This window comes from Capsicum annuum, chromosome 3 (genome assembly GCF_002878395.1).
Source record: "Capsicum annuum cultivar UCD-10X-F1 chromosome 3, UCD10Xv1.1, whole genome shotgun sequence".
In the NCBI taxonomy this organism is placed as follows: domain Eukaryota; kingdom Viridiplantae; phylum Streptophyta; class Magnoliopsida; order Solanales; family Solanaceae; genus Capsicum; species Capsicum annuum.
Window position 1 is genome coordinate 194,886,378 of NC_061113.1, and position 17,276 is coordinate 194,903,653.

Below are 17,276 nucleotides of genomic sequence, written 5' to 3' on the forward strand. Positions count from 1 at the left end.
GGTAGCCTCTTGCTTCTTTTGGTCCTCTCTGTACTTCTCATAATAGGCATGTGACACATATGAATAATGGGTGGTGGAAGGTTCTCCCGGTACTTGGGGCAAACGAGACACAAGCTCTTTGATGGTTATATTATTTACTTCAATCTCCTCAAGAGGTCCCGTGGCGATTGGCCTATGAGACTCAGGCTCACTGCATGCCGGCTTTTCTAAGTTGATCTTTTTTTTCTGCTTTTCTAAGTTGATCTTTTTTTCTTATTTTTATCGGGTGCTCCCTCTCCCCCAATCCTCAAGGGGTAGATGAGGGCACTAGGATGCACCTATGTATCACTAGCATACTCTTCCACCCCCATTTTCCTACAAAGTTCAGTAATCAAAGAAGGGAAGAAGATATGCGTAACATCTTAGTTTTTGAAATAATCTATTTCATTGTCTACGAGTTGACAAACATCTAGTGGGATGCCATCTAGAATACAAGCAACCATCCGAGCACGCATTTTTAGGATTGTTGTCATGTGGGTGCAAGGAGAAACTCGGCTACAAATGATGTGCAACCATATCCTATCCTCGGTAGTAAAGTCGCTCATGGAGTTATTGTTTTTAGTCTTGGTCTAAGTGACTTCCTTTCCAGAGCATAGTCGTTGAGCCAACTAACTCCCCGGTTTACGCCCCTTTGCTTTGAATTCACCGATATCTACATGTTAAAGCCATAAACATCATTGATTTGCTTACCCCTAACTTTAACTGGTTTGCCCTGCATCTTAACAGTCACATTGAATGGGTCCAAAAAAGTTACTTCACTGATGTTGGCATAAAATTTGCGAACCCATTATTCATTTGCAATGCATGGATCCGGGGTGAAGCACTGCCACCCTATGGTGTCAAGTTTGTTATAAAATGCCGGTAGTTTCTCTGGCACATTCTCCAAGCAAATTCCTCTTTTCAAGAGTAGATTCATTCTCAACAGATCAGTGTAGTAGTAAGTGTGACATTCGGGTGCCATGAATCGGATGTGATCATACTTGTCCATGAGGTTAACCAGAAAACACTAGGCACACATTATATTAATCAATGCCATTTTAACATGCAAAATGCACCACATTATTTACTAATGCTTATTAGAATGGGTGCTCGGTGGTGCTGAGTTAAAAATTAGAAACATAAGATTTTTAGCATGGAAGGAAACTAGCCTCGAATACCGTGATCATGAACTATGACCACGTTCGCAGTGCCACGATCGCAGTCATCTGACCGCGATTGCGATAACCGATACTGGTTTTATGCCAGTTTTGCATGTTTATATTTCTTCTAATTTTTGGGTTACTAGAAGGCTCAACACTATGGATGTACAGGGAAAACAATTAAACAATGCTAATAAGTGTTTGAACGCCCTTTAAAATGTAGTTACCCCTATTGAAAGTTCATTTGGACAAAGTGTAAAGCACATGGTGTCCACATCTTGTTTGTCCAGGTTTTACACACATTATTGAGTATTCAAGATGTCCAACTTATGTGCACACCTTATCTAAGAAGCTAACATCACACCACATCAAGTATGACAATATGGAAGTTATAACAATCAAAGTTTTAGTCTTAAACATTCATTCTAGGGCCTATTTTAAAAAATAAAAACACAAATTCATGGAACTTACCTGAGTTCTGATGTAAGAGAGGAGCAAGGATATTGATTGAAAGCTCACAAACTTGGCCAGAAATTAGTACAAATTAGAGAGTACAATCTGTAAAAGGGAGTGTGAAGGAAATGAGGGGTTAAACCCTGAAGTAGCTGCGATTGCGGTTAGGTGACTATGATCGCAGACATCCAAATCACCGCGATCGTGCTTGGGGACCACGGTTGTGGTAACTAAGAGTAGTTCTGCTCCCCTATTTCAGCTGTTTACTCAATTTTAATGAATTTTTCCCCTGTTTAGTTTTCAATGCAAAATTACACATTTTCCCCTTTTCAAAATCATCCAATGCACTCCATACTGCCACAAATGTATCGATAATTTATATGCAGAAGATAAAATCTATCCTACAAACACATAATAAAAAGGATACGTGCCACTCTCCTGGCATTTATGGGTTGCCTCCTACCTAGATCCTTAGTTATCATCGTGGCACGACGTCTTTCTTCTTCATTCTTGAGATGGATTTTCAAACCCCTCCTTATTCACCTTATCATTTTTAATAGCTACCACAGATACTACTTGGAGCTCCGTGGTTTGTTTCTTTGACTTGAAAATTTTGAAAGAGACTTCATCCTCTTGCACCCTAAATTTTATCTCCCCCAATTCTAGATCGACAATGGGCCTCCCAGTGGCGAAGAAAAGATAACCAAAGATGATAGGTACCTCTTGTTGCATTTAACAATCTAACACCACAAAATCTGCCTGGAGTATAAACTAGTCAACTTTAACAAAGACATCGAACAAAATTCCCATCGGCCTTTTAATGGACCGGTCTACCATAAGAAGTCACATAGAGGTGGGTGTAGGGGCATCCAATCCGAGCTTCTTGAATATAACAAAATTCATTAAGTTGATGCTTGCACCAAGGTCACATAGAGCTTTTGCAAACTCATATGTACCGATAGTGCAAGGGATGGTGAACGCTCCGAGGTCATCTTTCTTTTCTGCAACCATCCTATCCATAGTAGCACTACACCCATGAGTCACCTCGATGTTTTCACCTTCAATAAGTTTCTTCTTGGACATCAACTTTTTTATTAGCTTAGCCTATCCCCGAGAACTCTTGGATCACCTCGATCAACGGGATGTTTATCAATAGATTGCTAAGTTTTGCCATGAACTTTCTCAATTTGTCACCTTTCTCTTTTTTATGCAATCGTTGAGGGAATGGGTAAAGAACTTTTATTGGGGGCCTTGCTTCACTTTCTAGTTTTTTTAATCTCAACCACTTCTTCTTCACTTTCATCGGTTTCCTTCTCATCATCTTCTTTTTGACTTTGAGGTAACACCTCATTTTCCTTCACTTTGGGTATTTTCTCAATCAAGTCTCCTTGAGAGGGTTCATCAAGGGTCTTTCCACTCTTTGTGACAATTGTTAGAACTTAGGCATTATTCTTTGGATTAGCAATCGTGTCACTAGGGAGTCCACCTCTAGACCTAGCATTTAGTTTCATGGAGATTTTCCCAACTTGGGTCTCCAATTACTTAATAGAGGTGGAGTGAGACATCATGGTTTGAGAAAGTTGAGAAAATCACCTTTCAACTCATGGACCATTTTGTCCATTCCTTTCACTCTATTCAAGATCCTTGTCAATACATCCTCAGTCTTGAATTTTTTGGGGTCGACGATATTTGACTCTTTGGCTTTGGACTGATCATTAGGAGGAACATAATGGTCATAATCTTGGTCCCTATCTCTTCAATCTTTATCCCAGTCATGATCAATCCAACCCTGGTTCCCACCTTGCCTTTGATAAGTGGGGTAGGAACCCCCTGAGTAGTTAGCCAAATAGCAGAGTTCCTCATCCAGCTTCTTTGCCTCTTCATCATCTTCATAAGATTTTGATGCTACAGCGTTGACCGCTTTCGTGGGTGCGCCCATAACATGTTTTGTCAAGAGTTCAAGTTGGATCATCATTTTCACCATGTTCTCTTCCTTTTTTTTATTCCACTTTCTTTGTTCATTATCGACTAGGGAAGTAGTAGAAAGAATCTTGGTAGCTTAAGTTTCTCAGGTATGCCAACCCTAATTTTGGTTTGACACTCCTCCAATTAATAGAAAGGTCGCGTGGTGGTGCAACTTCACTAAGGAACCACCCACCGCATTATATACCACTGTTTTGTTTAATGAATCAAGGAAATGGTAGAAGATCTCAAGACGAATTTTCTCTAGGGCTTCATGATTTGGGCATTGAGCAATCTTACCGTTAAACCTCTCCCAAGTTTCAAATAACGATTCTCCATTCATTTGTCAAAAATTCACAATCTTGTCCCACTTTTAAAGCATTTTTATAGAAGGAAATATCTATCAATAAACACCTTAGTAAGCTCATCCCAAGATGTAATTAAGCTAAGAGGAAGTTAGCGGAGCCATGAAATCGCCCGTCCCATTAGTGAGAATGGGAAAAGGCAAAGTCGAATGGATTCTTGTGTAATATGTGCTATATTAAATGGTGCACACACTTCCATAAAATTCTTAAAATAGATATTTGGGCCCTCAAAGGCTTGACCTCCGTACAATCCTTTTATTTGCGATATGTGAAGCATGACGCTAGTCACATGGAAGACTCTGTTCCCATTAGTTGGTGGGATACAGATTGCACTTGTTTACCCTACTTTATTTAGTGGGTCCTCATTATCTAGAAAGGCATCAAAGGGTCCCATGTTGCTTGTGCTATCACTCACTATTCCATTAACACTTCGATCACCTAAAACAAGATTTAAAAACAACAAATAAAGTAAATCATATCACCTCGGGTATTCCCAAGTAAGAATCACACTGCATAAGTAAAATCTATATTTCACTCCCTGGAAATGATGTTATTTTGATAACGCTTAATTCACTCCCATGATTAAGGGGTAAGGCGATCGTTGTCAAACAATCCAACTAGAGTTGGGGTCGAATCCACAAGGAGTGAATTAAAGGCTTCAAATCTTATGGATGTTCTAGTTACTACAAGTTTACTCGGAATGATAATAAATAAGACATGTAAAATAAAATGGGGGGATTTTATTTGGGGATAGTTTGTCAACTAAAAATCCACGGATATAACACTTTTGATTTAAAATTAAGAATGGAGAGGGTCTTGGGATCATGTCTCTCTAAAGGTAAAGTGAGTGGGTTAATGATGGTTTAGCATGAAGTTTAGTTGTTAATCAAAGGATAGTCTAGGTTGAAAGTAATTGTAGTCAATATTTCAATAAAACTACAATGATTTTACCCATTGGCTCTTTCGAGCACCTAACAAGTTTGTAATTCGTAATCACCCAAAACATCAATCAAGTATCCCTATTTCTAGGATAATGCTTTTGGCATGGCTTACAATTCAATAATACTTATTTATAATATTTAAAAAGGTAGTAAGCCATAGAATTAATTTTCCACCATTATTTTGTCCCCCTATAACTGATGTTGGGTGTATTTATGCATTCTAGCGCTACTATTCTAGCTTATTTAGCCTTATTTTGAGGATGATTCTTATTATATATGTGTTAATAATGATATTAATGAGAATTTATGCGTCAAATAATGTTTTTACAATGTTTAATGGTGGATTCACATGTGTTTTGATTCAATTTGAGCATTTAGAGTTCAACCGAGAAAACTAGTGTAACTAGCTTGAGCTAGGTGTTTTTCTAGTCTATTGTGTTGGGTTATAATGTGTTTTAATGAGTTGATAAGGTTTTTATTATATATTTATATGTGAAACAACTTATTTATAAAGTTCAAGGGTCAATTGGTTCTAGAAAAGAGTCAAAACAATAAGTTAAAGCTCAATGTGAATTTAGCCTATGCTTAGCTCGTGTTTCCAGTTTATCGTTGAGGATGTTGTGTTGTTTTGAGCTCTAAATTATTGTTTTTAATGCTATAGTATGATTTTTTAATGGACTATTATGATATATTAAGGATTTACAAGCTTCAAATTAAGTGAAAACAACTTAAAAAGGCTTGAAATGGATCACGGAAGCACAAAACGCAGCTTGACCCAATTTTGATACCTGAAAAGTATTGGGAGGGTGTCGGCGCGTGAGAATGATACTGAGAACTTGTAACACATCAATGGATTCAAAAGGCACCCAAAACAGTGAACCAATGAGAATTAAAAGCGTAGCTTCGATGTACACAACGAGATAATCGACGTGGTGCGTCACTGGGTTCGCAGACGACCAAAAATTATTTCCTTGTTCAACAAGGCATGGGTTATTTCTTCCACTATAAATAGGACATTATTCACGTTTATTACTTTCTTTTGGACATCCTTGTAAGATATTGGAGGCTACACAACTTCTTTTTAGGATTTTTTATCATTCTTTTATTTTAGTTTCTTTTATGGTTTGTATCATCAATCCAAGGAATTGGATGATGAATACTTCCATTAAAGGCTAAAACTCCTATCCGGAGTTAAGGACACGACCATGATTACTTTTTTTTTTTGAATTAAGTTTGTTAATTTGCTTATAATTATTGGTTGTTAGTTTATTCTTGTTTTAACTATTTTAAGGATTAGCTACCCTTAGAATACATCAATTGTTAACCTTGTGATCTCGAGAGAGGGAATAGGGAGATAGAACATGAGAATAACAAAAGAATGATTCTTGTTTATTTATAAAATAAGGAATTTGAATTAGTATCTAAGACAAGGATGTACTTAGATTCCTTACTGGATTCACATGTAGGATGATAGCTTTAAAGAACTTAAGTAGACTATTACATCCCCGCTCAACGATGTAGTTGCAAGGTTCAACGTAGGTAAAGGATTAGAGGTTGGAAACCATGATCATGCAATTAACCATACGAATCAACAACCACGATAAGAAATTTAATGAATGAAGTTCAATAACGTAGTATGTTGTTCGTAAGCCTTAATTGTGGATCTCTATCCTTTGATTTTCCAAATTCATTTACTTTTCCGCATTAGTTTAGTTTCTTTTTAGTTTACAATACTTAAACCTCCTTGTTTACTTTTTCTCAATCGTTAAACTATAATTAGATAGGCGGCGAACGTAAGTCCCTGAGAGATCGATACTTGGGCTTCCTTGAATCCACTTTACTAATTGATAAGACCACGTACACTTGTGTGTGCACTTGGGCGTTCTCAAAGACCCTCTTTCAAGGATGTTATGGGTTACCTCAAGTTCACCTTCGTCCCTCTTTCAAGGATGACAAAGATTTTTTAGAGTTTGGGGTTTTCACACATCAAATTCCAACTCATTACCCCAAGCAATGTTATAATCCATACTCAATAACTAAAATCATGCAAGCACAACAACACTCACACACAACTACACTTTAGTTCAACATAATCCCAAGACTAAATTACTTAGCTACTCATAAAGAAAGTAAAAAGAGATATACCATGGGGATTATCCAAAACATCCATTCTTCACAAAATTACTAAGAAATTAAGTCTCCCAAGATTAGTTACACACTTGCCCAATTAGAATTTCTTAATTTCAAATAAAAAATAGCTATGGGGTAAGCAATACCCAAATAATTGCCTATATATGATTTGGGATTCGTTTATGTGATTTTACAAAACTACCCTGGGGCCTAATCCCACTGAACCGCAATCGTGCAAGATTCTCCACGACCACGACAATGCGACTGCGGTTGTGCTCTATGACCACGTTATGTTGACCATCTTGTCAATCCGCGATCACAGCAACCTAGGTTGATGTGGTCCAGGTTTTCAACTGCACTCTTCCTTGCTCCCTTTTTATCAATTTAAGCTTCATTCCATATCTTTTTATCTCTTCAAATCTATGCCTGTAATGAGTGGATATTAGTGCATTTACTCATAAATATATCTTATTTATTCATTCAAAACAAAGTAGTGTGCACGAATGTTAGTGAGAATAGGTGGTAAAATCACCATTCATTAATGCTCTATAACTCGTCTTAGAGGTACAAATCAGTCCAAGGACCATCAAACAACAAGTTATTCCCGGTAGGTAAGAGTTGACACAACCACACTGTCTATTAATTTATGAGATGTTTTATACCTCTTTCTTTAGAGACATGACTTAAACTAAGGGCTTTCAAGCAACAAGTTGTGCCCTATGCACAAGATTTGATATTACCATATTGTTTTCTAATTTTTAAGATATTCAATAACTCTTGCCTTAGAGGCAAGACTTAACCCAAGGACTTTTAAACAACAAGTTACGCCCCATGGAAAATAGTTGATACTATCACATTATATTTTGATTTATGAGATATTCTGTAACTCTTGCCTTAGAGGCAAGTGAAACACCTTGTCTTTGAACCCTTAGAGAATTTCCTAAGTTTAAGATTCTGGGTAGGGTACGATTTGAGCATACCTCTTATATACTAGAGTATGATCTAGTACCCACCCTCTCGTATGATAATCAGCTTAGGTTGATATCATTCTGTCCAAGGTATGGTTTGGCCTCTCTCTAGTCGTATGTTAGGATGCTATTCATAAGTTGACAATCATATGATGTCTTGAGCTTGACCTAGAGTATTCTGCTTAGGGTATGAGTTGTAGGGTAATTCTCGTACCTTAGGATATAAGTTAGCCAAGCATGGTCATATGTTGGATAGTTTGGAGGTCCATGATGTGTCTTAAGGTACGAGATAGGGTACCACTCGTACCCTAGGGTATGGTTTAGGTATGGAAGTCGTACCCACCTGCAAGTAAGTTTTCAGCATTTAAGCTGAGGGCATTCCAAAAATTTCCCACCAAAAAACCCTTAAGGCCCATGACTTATAACATTATTTGGCCTTTCATTCTTCACTGAAAAAGATAAAAAAAACACTCCAAAATCCTCTCTAAACTTCTTCAACAATATTGGAGGCTAGGGTTTCAAGAGGTGTTCATCTAGAGGCTAAAGGGGTCAAGTTCTTTTCGGGAATCATCTTGTATAAGGCATGTGACTTTCCCCTCATTATTATTTCTCAAATATCATGTGTTTTATAGTGTGATGATAATTCTTAAATAGTGGTTTAAAAAAATAAAAAATTAAGGGTTTGGCTGCATATGGTTGAATACTGATTACTTTTGGTTTAACTTGCGTTTATATATATTTTGGTGATGGTTTGTATATGTGGGTGCTAGTTGATTGTGGTCTAACAAATGGGTCATGAGTAACCATAGTCTTGATGATTTTCACTTTGATTTTGGTTATGGTAAAGGTATGCCCTCAAGGTGTTTGTGAAAATGTCTAAGAGAAATAACTAGTCACGTGTTAATAGTGTTTTGAACTAAGGCAATGGATTAATGAGTAAGAATAATTGGTAAATTATTTCATAAAGTCTTTGTTGGCCATGTAATGAGTTAATTGATAACCTTGGTGGTTTGCTTAGTTAAAAAGGGGTTTGAGTCCCTAAATATGAAATTAAATTGGGTTTGAACTAAAGCTTGGTGTAAGAATGCCAATGAAGAATGAATGGGTTAGTAAAGGTATTGATGACCATAATTTAAATTGAATAGTGATTGAAACTAAGGCATTGGCCTGTTAAAGTGATTGATTGATAAATGGTTCATAAAGACTTTGTGCTCATGTATGGTGTTGAATTGTATCCTTGATGGCTTGAATTAACTAAGTGGGTTAGAGTTTTTAAATGTTGAACTGAGTGGATGTGAATGCATGGACAAAGGGTTAGAGTCCCAATGTCGACTAGTAATTGACACGACAGCTTGTGGTTAGAGTCCACTTGCTTAATAAGATGGATTGTGATTAAAGTCCACTTGTCTAATAAGATGACTTATGGTTAGAGTCCACTTGTTTGATAAAATAGCTTATGGTTAGAGTCTGCTTTCTCAATTAAATAGTTGAAGATTAGAGTCCTCTTGCTTGATATAACTGGGAAGTTCAAACTTCGTAACCTACGCAAGTGGGAGGTTAAAGTACTCCACTTCATGTTTCATGATTGGGTGCTTCGAAATGCATGCTAAGGCCTTGTTCCATTTCCCAACACTTAATGTATACATATATCTATATATATGCCTATGTATATGAATGTGGTTACATATGATGGTTTGAATCGGTATTGAATAATGACACTATTTTATCTTTATCCTTGAGTTACATGCTAGCGCTCCAACCGCTAACCATCTTCGGATGATGTGTCCCCACTCAACACAAGGGTTAAAGCTTCTTCTTATCTTCTTGTGCAGTGATCAGGTGTTCAAGCGATTCAAGTTTTGATATTGAAATGGTGAGTTTCCATACTTCGAAAGGCATACATTTCATGGTCTTTCTACCTTATGTCATAGACTTATTTTAGACTTGGCTTTGGCTATTATCGGGGGCATGTCCCGATATATTATTGACTTTAAATTTGTAAAAGCTTTGTTGATAACTGTGGACTTGGGTATGTTGGTCTAGTTTATTGACATCAATCGATTGATAGACACTTCTTAAGTATGATTATTAGTCTTGTTTTTGCTATCTTGTTATATGCTGAGAGTTAATCCGACACTTCTGGATTGATATGATGGTTAGGTTAGGTAAATAGGGTGATTTACGGTCCTTGTTAGGGTCAAGGTGCCCATTACGACAAGGCTCCCATTTTGGTCGTGTCAAGTTGGTATCAGAGCCTAGGTTCATGGTCAGTTGGGTGTTCACAAAGCCATGTCTAGTAGAGTCTTTTTTTATGTGTACGTCACACTTATAAGAGAGAGGGTGTGAGGCATTTAGGAATGCTTCACTTTTTTATGGTCTTATTTCAAGCTATAAAGTCTAAGGTCTTAGATTCCTTTGATTTTTGTTTGCTCATTTTTTAGATCATGCCTCATCAACGATCTAAAACTCACGAAAACTTCTTTGTCTCAACTATGGATGATGTTGATGGGACACACTCTACTTATGGGATCCATACCCAGTCTAGGGGTTCAATTCCTGATGGTCCTGGAGTTCCATCGGTTCCCTCTAGTCCTCCTCTAGTTACTCAGGCTGACGTGACAAGTACTGAGTTTTGTCAATCAATTCATATGATTGCTTGATTGGTGGCTTCTCAGGTTGAGTGTGGTGTATCTGTTACTCTATCTTCCAAGGCCACAAGGGTTGGCTAGTTCATGAGGTTGAGTCCTCCGACCTTTACCAATGTTAAGGCGGATAAGGATCCTCAAGGTTTTCTTGATAAGATGGAAAAGATTTTTAGAGTTATGCATACCATTAATGTGGAAGGGGTAGAGTTTGCAGCCTATCAGATGAAGGATGTAGCATACTAATGGTACGAGGAATGGGATCAGGAAAGGAGTGATATTAATGAGTCATCATTATTAGAGAATTCTCTAATCTATTTTTGGATCGCTTCTTTCCTCAAGAGTTAAGGGAAACAAAGGCGGAGGAGTTTGTTAATTTGATGCAAGAAAAGATATTAGTCAAGAAGCATGCTTTGAATTTTCATCAATTATCTCGATATGCTCCGGAGATAGTTTCTAACATGAGGGATAAAATGCGTAAGTTTGCTTCGGGATTGTCTCATGAGTTGATCCTTGAGAGTAGGGCTCCTTTGTTAATCAAAGATATGGATATCTCTAAGTTGGTGGTATATACAAAACAAGTAGAGGAAGAGAAAAAGAAACAAGTTAATTTTAGTGCAAAGCAAGGGGAGAAATTTAGGCCTTCCGAGCAAAGTGGTAGAGATGGTGGTAAGTGGCCATGAAAGAAGTGGGAGAGTTTTGGTTCTTTCTTCTCGGCTAGTTCTCCTTACCCAAAGTCATTGGGTGATCATTAGTCTCAGTTTGATGGTGGGTTTTGGGCATAGGGTGCCCAATCTCTTGCTAGTGAGGATCAATCGGCTCCATCCTACCCTTCTTGTAGATTCTGTAGTCATCATCATGGCCAGTGTGATAAGGGGAGGAATAAATGTCTTATATATGGTCAGATTAGGCACATACAACGAGAGTGCCCCTCTCTAGTGGCTTCTTAGGCCAATAGGTCCCTTTTTTCTACTTCATCTGCTCATGCACCAAAGGGTGCTAAATCTGTTTTTACTTTTATTTATGGTAACGGCACTGGCTGGAATCAGTTATATGCATTTGCTACTTGCCAGGAGTCTAAGAGATCTCTGAATATTATTATGGGTATGCTGAAACTTTTCTCCTGGGATGTGTATTATTTACTTGATCCAGGGTCCTCTCTCTCTTATATGACCCCATTTGTGGCTGTGCATTTTGGTTTTGGTCCTGAGTATCTGTCGGTTACTTTTTCTATTTCTACCGTAGTAAGAGACTATATGGTTGTTAAAAGAGTCTATAAGGGCCTGTGGTTGCTATTAGTGGTAAAGAAACTCTGGTAGACTTGATAGAGTTAGACATGGCCAATTTTTATGTTATTCTGGGATGCACTGGTTGCATTCATGCTATGCCTCCTCAGATTGTCGGACCTGTAAGGTCATGTTTAAATTTCCTAATAAGCCGGTCATTATATAGGAAGGGGGTTCTTTAGTGCCTAAGGGGAAGTTCATCTCATATCTTAAAGTCCAAAAGTTGATCTCTAAAGGGTGCTTGTATCATTTGGTCTAGGTTAAAGATTCTAACTCGAAAGGTCCTTCTCTAGAATCTGTTCCCGTGGTTAATGAGTTTCCCTAAGTCTTTCCTGATGACCTTTCTTGTATTCCTCCAGATAGGGAAATTGATTTTAGGATTGATCTTGTTCCAAACACTCGTCCTATATCTATTCCCTCTTATAAAATGGATCTGATAGAGTTAAAGGAGCTTAAGAAGCAATTGAAGCATCTCTTATATAAAGGTTTTATCTGTCCTAGTGTATTTCCTTCGGGTGCCCCTGTGTTGTTTATACGTAAGAAGGATGGTTCCTTCAAATGTGCATTGATTATCATTAGTTGAACAAGGTAACCATAAAGAATAAGTATTCTTTTCCTTTGATTTTGTTTGACTAGCTTCAAGGTGCAAAGTATTTCTCCAAGATTGATTTTAGGTCGGGCTATCATCAGCTTAAGATTAGGGCAGTGGATATCCCTAAGACTGCCTTCAGGACCCGGTATGGCCACTATGAGTTCCTAGTCATGTCCTTTAGGTTAACCAATGCCCCCGCGACATTCATGGATTTGATGAATAGGGCCTTTCGTCCTTTTCTGGACTTGTTTGTCATTGTCTTTATTGATGACATTTTGTTCTATTCTAAGAGTGAGATAGATCATGTTGATCACCTCTTTGTTGTGTTGCAAACCTTGAATGATCATTATTTGTATGCTAAGTTCACTAAGTGTGAGTTTTGGTTGAAGGCTATGACTTTTCTTGGTCATGTTATATCTAGTGAAGGGATCATGATGGATCCACAAAAGGTTGCTTCGGTTAAGAAATAGCCTAGACCTACGACTCCAATCGACATGTGGAGCTTCTTAGGTCTAGCCGATTACTATAAGAGATTTATGGAAAGTTTTCTGACTATAGCTGCCCCTCTGACTAAGTTGACATAGAAGAAGGTCAAGTTCTTATGGTTGGATGCGTGTGAGGGTAGTTTTGAGAATTTGAAAGATAAATTATCTTTGGATCCAGTTTTGACCTTGCCCAAGGGTAATAATGGTTTTGTAGTACATTGTAATGCTTCTCGTGTTGGGATTGGTTATGTGTTGATGCAGCATGGTAGAGTGGTGGCCTATGTTTCTAGGCAATTGAAAATTCATGAGAAGAACTATCCTACTCATGACTTGGAGTTGTTAGCCATAGTATTTGTGTTGAAGATTTGGCATCACTATCTCTATGGGGTTCATGTTGATATTATTTCTGATCATAAGAGCCTTCAGTATGTGTTTACTCAGAAGAAGTTGAATCTCAGACAATAGTGATGGCTTGAGTTGCTAAAGGACAACGATATGAGCCTCCATTACCATCCAAGTAAAGCTAACATAGTTGCTGATACTCTTAGCAGGTTATCCAAAGAGAGTTTAGCTCATGTGGATGAGGATAAGTGAGAGTTGGTAAAGGACATTCACCATTTGGCTAATCTTAGAGTTCGTCTAACGGGCTCTAAAGATGGTGGTGTATTTGTGCATCAGGTATCGCAGTCATCTCTTGTGGTTGAGATAAAGAAAAAGAAAATGTTAGATCCCGATTTAATAAAGATTAAGAGTACTGTGGGCCAACAAAAGGTTATTAATTTTGCGATTGTTGGTGATAGTATCTTGAGATACCAAGGTAGGTTATGTGTTTTTGATATTAATGTATTGAGGGAAAGGGTTATAGTCGAGGCTCATGGATCACATTATGCTTTTTATCTCGGTTCTACGTAGATGTATCATGATCTTAGGGAGTTCTATTGGTGGAATAATATAAAATGAGATGTGGCTAGCTATGTGGCAAAGTGTATGGTGTGTCAACAAGTGAAAGTTAAAAACATGAGACCCAGAGGTTTGTACCAAGAGATTGAGTTGCCCGAATGGAAGTGAGAGACAATTAATATGGATTTCATCACCGGTCTTCCCCAGTCCCGGAATCAATGTGATTCTATTTGGGTCATTGTGGATAGAATGACCAAGTTTGCTCACTTTTTGCCGGTAAGGACTAGTTATTCATCGAAGGATTTTGCTAAGTGATATCTTGCAGAGATTGTGAAGTTGTATGGTGCTTCGATTTCTATCATCTTGAATCATAGTACTACATTCTTATCTCACTTTTAGAAGTTATTGTTTGTGAACTAAGGTGTGCCTTAGTACCGTTTCCACCTCAGACGGATGGACAAGCGGAGAGGACCATTCTGACTTTGGAAAATATGCTCCATGCATATGTGATTGATTATAGTGGTAGTTGGTATGACCATTTGTCTTTGATTGAATTCACCTATAAAAATAGTTACCATTCTAGCATTAGTATGGCTCCTTTTGAGACATTGTATGGTAGGAGATATTGTTCCTCTATTGGGTGGTACAAAGTTGGTAAGGGTAAGTTGTTTGGCCCTGATTTGATTGACCAAGCCTTGGAAAATGTGAAGGTGATTCGTGAGAGGTTGAAAGATGCTCAAAGTCATCAAAAATTCTATGCAGATGTGAGATGTAGGGGTTTGGAGTTTAATATTGGCGATTGGGTATTCTTAAAGGCATCTCACATGAAGAGAGTGATGCAGTTTGGTAAGAAGGAAAAGCTTAGTCCTTGGTATGTTGGTCCATATTTGATTTTGAAGAGGATTGGTAATGTTGCCTATAAGTTAGAGTTACCCTCTAGTTTGAGCTCCATTCATCCGGTATTCCATGTGTCCATTTTGCAAATTGAATAGGGATTCTTTGTTGGTTGTTCCCTTGGAGGATGTTGGTGTTTCAGACTCTCTATCCTATGAGGAGGTCCCGGTGAGGATCTTGGATTTGCAAGTTTGACTTGTAAACGAAAGAGGTGACTTCGGTAAAGGTTCTATGGAGGAACCAAAAGTTTGAGGAAGCTACTTGGGAGACAGAAGAAGACATGAAGTCCCAAGTATCCGCATTTATTTTTCATTTTGGAAACTCGTGCTTGAGGTATGTGTTGATCATCTTGTCTTTGTTGTATGTCTTTGTTTTCTAACTTGATTAGAGGTTGGTTTGATGTGTAATGATGTGTTGACTCGTTTCTGTGCTTGCCTTTCCCATTATTCGAGGATGAATGATCCAAGTAAGGGAGAATTAAAATGCCTTGGCTTTGAACCCTTAGAGAATTTCCTAAGTTTGACATTCTGGGTAGGGTACGATTTCCTAACTCGTGTCTCATATGCTAAGGTATGATCTAGTACCCACTCTCTCGTATGATGATCGGTTTAGGTTGATAATATTCTATCCAAGGTATGGTTTGGCCTCTCCCTAGTCGTATGTTAGGGTACTAGTCATAAGTTGACAAGTTGTATGATGTCTTGAGCTTGACCTAGTGTATTCTTCCTAGGATACGTGTTGCAGAGTACTTCTCATACCTTAGGGTATGATTTATCCTATCATGGTCGTATGTTGGATAGTTTGGAGGTCCACGGTGAGTCCTAGGGTACGAGATAGGGTACCACTCATACCTTAGGGTAAATTTTAGGTGTAGAAGTCATACCCACCTGTGAGTAAGTTTTCAGTATTTAAGCTGAGGGCATTTAAGATATTTCCCGCCCCAAAACCCTTGAGACCCACGACTTATAACATTATTTGGCCTTTCATTCTTCACTTAACGAGATAAAAACACTCCAAAATCCTCTCTAAACATCTTCAACAATATTAGAGGCTAGGGTTTTAAGAGGTGTTCATCTAGAGGCTTAAGCGGTCAAGTTCTTTTCAGGAATCATCTTGTATAAGGCATGTGATTCTCCTCTCATTATTATTTCTCAAATATCATATGTTTTATAGTGTGATCATGATTCTTAAGTGGTGATTTGAAAACCAAAATTGAGGGTTTGGTTGTATATGGTTGAATAATGTTTACTCTTGGTTTAACTTGTGTTTATACATATTTTGGTGATGGTTTGCATATATGGGTCCTTGTTGATTGTGGTCTAACAAATGGGTCATGAGTAACCCTAATCTTGATGGTTTTCACTTTGGTTTTGGTCATGGTAACGATATGCCCTCAAGGTGTTTGTGAAAATATCTAAAAGAAATAACTAGTCACATGTTAATAGTGTTTTGAACTAAGGCAATGTCTTAATGAGTAAGAATGATTGGTAAGTGACTTTTTAAAGTCCTTGTTGGCCATGTAATAAGTTAATTGGTAACCTTGGTAGTTTGCTTGGTTAAAAAGGGTTTGAGTCCCTAAACATGAAATTGAATTAGGTTTGAACTAAAGCTTAGTCTAAAAATGCAAATGAAGAATGAATGGGTTGGTAAGGTCTTGATAAGCACAATTTGAATTGAATGGTGATTGGAACTAAGGCATTGTCCTATTAAAGTGATTGATTGATAAATGGTTCATAAAGACCTTGTGGTCATGTATGTGTTGAATTTTAATCTTGATAGCTTGAATTGGCTAAGTGGGTTAGAGTCCTTAGATATTGAACTGGGTGGATGTGAATGCATGGACAAAGGGTTAGAGTCCCAATGTCAACTAGTAATGGACACGACGGCTTGTGTTTAGAGTCCACTTTCTTAATAAGATGGCTTGTGGTTAGATTCCATTTGTCTAATAAAATGGCTTGTGGGTAGAGTCCACTCGCTCAATAAGACGGCTTAAGGTTAGACATTGAAGTGGTGAGCTTTCAAACTTTCAAAGGCATACATTTCATGGTCTTTCTACCTTATGTCATAGACTTGTTTTAGACTTAGTTTTGGCTATTGTCGGGGGCATGTCCTGATATATTATTAACTTCAAATTTGTAAAAGCTTTGTGGATGACTGTGGACTTGGGTATGTTGGTCTATTGTGTTGACATTAATGGATTGATAAACATTTCTTAAGTTATGATTATTAGTATTTTTTTCTCTATCTTGTTATATGGTCGGAGTTTATCCGACACTTGTAGATTGATATGATGGTTAGGTTGGGTAAATATGGCGATCTCTGATCCTTGTTGGGATCGAGGTGCCCATTACGACAAGGCTCTGATTCGGGTCATGTCAGCAAGACTTACTCCAAGGACTTTTAAACAACAATTTTAATTTATGACGTGTTTTATAAATCATGGACTTTCAAACAACAAGTTATGCCCCATGGGTAAAAGT

At 37.8% G+C, this 17,276-nt stretch overlaps 1 non-coding gene across 1 annotated transcript; it reads left to right on the forward strand.

Moving 5' to 3' along the window:
- The first annotated feature begins 3,862 nt into the window (after positions 1 to 3,862).
- LOC124897436 lies at positions 3,863 to 3,973 on the forward strand. Its single transcript, XR_007054155.1, has one exon. It is a non-coding gene; the product is annotated as a small nucleolar RNA R71 (small nucleolar RNA).
- Positions 3,974 to 17,276: the final 13,303 nt, after the last annotated feature.